The following is a 6,000-nucleotide window of genomic DNA, read 5'->3' as shown; positions in this document are numbered from 1 at the left end:
CATACCTAGCTAGATTACTTACTAAAAGTTCTAAGACTCCATTCCTGTTCTATCCCCGGCAAAAGCAGCATTCAGACAGACACAGACCCTTTGTTTTTCTCCCTCCTCTCAGCTTTTGAAAGTATCTTGTCTCCTCGTTGGTCATTTTGGTCAGATGCCAGCGAGGTTACCTTTAGCTTCTTAACCCTTTACAGGTGAGAGGATTTTTCCTCTGGCCAGGAGGGATTTTAAAGGGGTTTACCCTTCCCTTTATATTTATGACAGGAACCATAAGGTCAGAGGGGAAGTGACTCATCCAAGGTCACACACACAGTCAGTGGCAGCAGGAACAGAAATCCTCACTCCCATGTCCTTGCTCCATGCTGGACATAAACCAGTGATTCTTAACCCCCCACCCCTGAATCCCCCATCCCAAGTAACAGCATGGGAAAGGCAGGGTGGTCGAGCCTCAGGTTGAGAACTGTGCTACCCCTGCCCTGGCAGAGATTCAAGCCCTGGGCACACCTGCTGCTTTATCTTAGATTCACAGATTCCAAGGTTAAAAGGGACCACTCGAGTCTGAGCCCCTATAGAGCACAGGCCAGAGACCTGCCCCCAGATAATTCCCAGAGCAGATCTGTTAGAAAAACATCCAGTCTTGATTTAAAAGCTGCCAAAGATGGAGAATCCACCACGGCCCTTGAGAAACTGTTCCAGTGGTTAATTACCCTCGCTGTCAAAAATGTGCCCCTTATTTCTAGGCTGCATTTGCCAAGCTTCCACTTCCAGCCATTGGCTTGTGTTGGACCTGTCTCTGCTAGACTGAAGAGCCCATATTAAGTATTTGTTCCCCATGTCGGTATTTACAGACTGTGATCAAGCCACCCCTGAACCGTCTCTTTGTTAAGCTACATAGATTGAGCTCCCTGCATCTAGCACTAGAGGGGAGGTTTTCTAAACCTTTAAACATTCTCAGGGCTCTTCTTTGAATCCTCTCCAATTTATCAACATCCTTCTTGAATTGTGGGCACCAAACTGGACTCAAGATCATAGGCACCAACTCCATGGGTGTTCCGGGGCCGGAGCACCCACTGGGAAAAATTGGTGGGTGCTCTGCACCCACCGGCAGCTCCCCACCCTGCCCCCCTGCCCCAGCTCACCTCTGCTCCACCTCCTCCCCTGAGTGCGCCACTGTGTCCTGCTTCTCCCCCCTCCCTCCCAGTGCTTGAGCTGCGAAACAGTTGTTTTGTGCGGCAAGCGCTGGGAGGGAGGGGGGAGGAGGAGGAACACAACGTGCTCGGGGAAGAGGCGGAGCCAGGGTGAGGATTTGGGGAGGGGTCCAATAGGGGCAGGGAGGGGGCAGAGTTGGGGCGGGGCTGGCGGTGGGGGTGGGAGGGTGCAAGCGCCCCCCAGTGCCAAGGAAAGTTGGCGCCTATGCCCAGGATTCCATACACGGCACATGAGTCTTCCGTCTGGGGAGGCTTACACGTGGGCACTGGAAGCTCCCTAGAAGTAGGGGGGGAGAGGGGCGGCACTGGTGCTTTGACCATGGCCCCGTGGCCACCCTTCCACTAAGGCCCTGCCCTCAACCCTCCTCTTCCTGCCCCTGCTTTGCCCCCTCCCCCGAATCCCTCCTGCTTATCTCTGCCTCCTCCCGTGAGGCTGCCCGCTGCTCACTCCTCTCTGCCTCTTCCCCCAAAGCCCACCCTTGCTTGCTTCTCTCCGCCGCAGAGAGGAGTGAGCAATAGCCCCAGGGGAAGAGGTGGAGTGAGGATGGCGCCTCAGGGCAGAGCATGGGTGGGGCCAAGGTCCAGGCACCAGTGCCCCCCCCACCACTTCTAGGGAGCTTCACTTCCGACACTCCAAAGGTGGTGTGCTGGAGTGCCTCCAAGGGAGGTGACCCGCCTCACATCTGGGGCATTTACCCTCCTGCATGGCCAGCCTTTCTGGGGGAGGCTTAGCCTCCGATTTGCACTGCCCGGGCAGTTTTCCAGCGGTGGGGTCTCACCAGTGCCAAACACAGAGATAAAATCACCTCTCTGCTCCTACTCCAGATTTCTCCGTTTATGCATTCCAGGATCACAGTAGCTTTTTTGGCCACAGCATCACACTGAGAGTTCATGGTCAGCTGATTATTCACCCCCACCCCCAAATCTGTTTCAGAGTTGCTGCTTCCCAGGATAGAGTCCCCCATCCTGTAAGTATGGCCGACAGTCTTTGTTCCTAGATATGTATATTTACATTTAGCCGTATTAAAACACATATTGTTTGTTTGCACCCAGTTTACCAAGCGATTCATATTGCTCTCTATCAGTGACCTGTAAATAATAAATAACTTCATTATCTATCACTCCCCCAATTTTTGTGTCATCTGCAAACGTGATCAGTGATGACTTTATGTTACATAGGGAAGAACCCAGAACCGATTCCTGTGGGACCCCACTGGAAACACACTTGATCAATGATGATTCTCCATTTACAGTTACATTTTGAGATCTATCAGTTAGCCAGTTTTTAATCCATTTAATGTGTGCCAGGTTCATTTTATATCATTCTAGTTATTAATCAAAAGGTGCAGTACAGAGTCAAACACCTTACAGAAGTTTAAGTGTATTACATCAACACTATTACCTTTATCCACCAAACTTTTAATCTCATCAGAAAAGATACCAAGTTAGCTTGGCAAGATCTATTTTCCATAAACCTACGTTGATTTGCATTAATTACATTACTCTTCTTTAATTCTTTATTAATCAAGTCCCATATCAGTCACTCCATTTTCTTGCCCAGGAATGATGTCAGGCTTACAAGCCTATAATTACCCAGGTCATCCTGTTCACTCTTTTTAAATATTGACACAACATTAGCTTTCTTCCAGTTTTCTGGTACTTCCCCAGTGCTCCAAGACTTACTGAAAATCAACATTAATGGTCCAGCCAACTCCTCAACTAGCTCTTTAAAGTTATTTGGATATGCTGGTTTTAAAATGTCTGACTTTAGCAGCTTCTGCTTTACATCCTCCAGTGATACTAGTGGAATGGAAAGAGTGTTAGTATCACCCTATGATGAGAGGTTTCAGAGTAGCAGCCGTGTTAGTCTGTATTCGCAAAAAGAAAAGGCATACTTGTGGCACCTTAGAGACTAACAAATTTATTTGAGCATAAGCTTTCATGAGCCACAGCTCACTTCATCGGATGCATGCAGTGGATATGATGAGACTATATCATGTTTTCCCCCAAATACAGAATAGAAATGTTTATTGAATACTTCTGTCTTTTCTGCATTATTATTGATAATTCTACCATTTCCATCTAGTAAAGGACCAATACCATTGTCAGTATTCTTTTTGTTCCTAATATACTTACAAAACTCCTTCTTATTGTCATGAATTCTGTTGGCCATAGAGGTCTCCTTGTGTCTGTTTGCTTCCCTTATCAATTTTCTACAATTCCTAGCTTCTGATTTATATTCAGTACTATAAATTTCCCCTTTCTCCCATTTATTATATATTTATTATTTTTATAGCTGCCTTCACTTCCCCTCTAAACCAGATAATTTTTTTTCACCTTTAAGGCTGTCTTCCTTATGTGTGGGATTGTGCCTTTATGGGCATAGAGTAAATTGCACTTAAATTATTCCCAATTAGCATCCACATTTGTCCAATTAAATTCTTCCTGCCGGCTGGAAGATGAGATCCCCTGATGAGATGCCCCCATGCCTGCCCCTTGCGCTTATGCAGGACTCTGCTACAGACAGACCTCCTGCCTAGAGCTGGAGGGTCCAAGTCTTTAGCAGACAACAATGGCACCCCAGTGGTGGTGATCATCTCTGTGCCAGGGGTTCATTCCCCCAGAACCATGCACCCTCGGTTGACATCCAGGGCCACACTAAAGGGGGTAGCAGAGTGTGGGCTCCCCTGCCTCTCTTTGTAGCTGGGATGAAATAAGCACTAAGATGACTACCCTGACTGTCAGGCTACAGAATCATTCTCGCCTGAGACTGACAGCCCCGGGCAGGTCCCTGTGGAAGCAGCTCCTCACACCACTCAGCCCCCAGGGGAGGTTTCAGGAATAAATTGATAAACTAAACAGTAATAAATCACCAGGCGCAGATGGGATTCACCCAAGAGTTCTGAAGGAACATAGATGTGAAATTGGAGAACTATAACTGTGGTTTAAAGAAAAGGAGTACTTGTGGCACCTTAGAGACTAACAAATTTATTTGAGCATAAGCTTTCGTGCATTCATCCGATGAAGTGAGCTGTAGCTCACAAAAGCTTATGCTCAAATAAATTTGTTAGTCTCTAAGGTGCCACAAGTACTCCTTTTCTTTTTACGAATACAGACTAACACGGGTGCTACTCTGAAACCTAACTGTGGTTTGTAACCTATCATTTAAATCAGCTTCTGCACCAGATGACTGTAGGGTAGCTAATACAATGCTATTTTTTTTTTAAATAAGGCTCCAGAGACGATCCCGGTAATTACAGGCCAGTAAGCCCCACTTCAGTACCAGGCAAATTGGTAAAAAAAATATAGCAAAGAACAGAATTATCAGACACATAGATGAACACAATTTGTTAGGGAAGAGTCAACTTGGTTTTTGTAAAGGAAAATCATGCCTCATTAATCTATTAGAATTCTTTGAGGGGGGTCAACAAGCATGTGGACAAGGGTGATCCAGTGGATATAGAGTACTTAGATTTTCAGAAAGCCTTTGACAAGGTCCCTCAACAAAGGCTCTTAAGCAAAATAAGCAGTTGTGGGACAAGAGGGAAGGTGCTCTCATGGCTCAGTAACTGGTTACAAGATAGGAAACGAAGGGTAGGAATAAATGGTCAGTTTTCAGAATTGAGAGAGGTAAAGTGATATCCCCCAGGTCTGTACTGGGACCAGTGCATAAATGATCTGGAAAAAGGGGTAAACAGTGAGGTGGTAAAATTTGCAGATGATACAAAACTACTCAAGATAGTTAAGTCCAAAGCAGACTCTGAAGAGATACAAAGGGATCTCACCAAACTGGGTGACTAGGCAACAAAATGGCAGATGAAATTCAGAGTTGATAAATGCAAAGTGATGCACTTTGGAAAACATAATCCCAAATATACATACAAAATGATGGGGTCTAAATTATCTGCTCCCACTCAGTAAACAGATCTTGGAGTCATCGTGGATAGTTCTCAGAAAACATCCCCTCTCAGAACACAACAATGTACAGCGGCAGTCAAAAAAGCTAACAGAATGTTAGGAACCATTAGGAAAGGGATAGAAAATAAGACAGAAAATCATATTGCCTCTATATCCATGGTACACCCACATCTTAATTACTGCATGCAGATGTGGTCGCCCCATCTCAAAAAAGATATGTTAGAATTGGAAAAGGTTCGGAGAAGGGCAACAAAAAGATTAGGGGGAGGAACGGCTTCTGTATCAGGAGAGATTAAAAAGACTGGGACCTTGCAGCTTGGAAAATCAGTGACGAAGAGGGGATATGATAGAGGGCTATAAAATCTTGACTGGTGCGGAGAAAGGGAATGAGGAAGTGTTATTTACTCCTTCACATCACACAAGAACTTGGGGTCACCCAATGAAGTTAATAAACATCAAGTTTAAAACAGACAAAAGGAAGTATTTCTTCATAGAACGCACAGTCAATCTGTGGAACTCGTTACCACGGGATGTTGTGAAGGCCAAAACTATAACAGGGTTCAAAAAAGAACTAGATAAGTTCATGGAGGACAGGTTCATCAATGGCTATTAGACAGGATGGTCAGGGATGCAACCCCATGTTCTGAGTGTCCCTAGTCTCTGGTTGCCAGAAGCTGGGAGTGGACAACAGGGGATGGATCACTCTATGGTTGGCTGTTCTGTTCATTCCCTCTGGGGCACCAGGCACTGTCGGCAGACAGGATACTAGGCTAGATGGACCATTGGTCTGACCCAGTGTGGCCATTCTTATGTTCCTCCCTCCAACCCTGCTGCCTCTCTCCTGCCTTTAGTAACTCAACCCCCTTTGTAAATG

The sequence above is a fragment of the Lepidochelys olivacea genome, assembly GCF_965140295.1.
Source record: "Lepidochelys olivacea isolate rLepOli2 genome assembly, chromosome: 27".
Classification (NCBI taxonomy): Eukaryota; Metazoa; Chordata; order Testudines; family Cheloniidae; genus Lepidochelys; species Lepidochelys olivacea.
Note: the sequence above shows the minus strand (reverse complement) of the source record.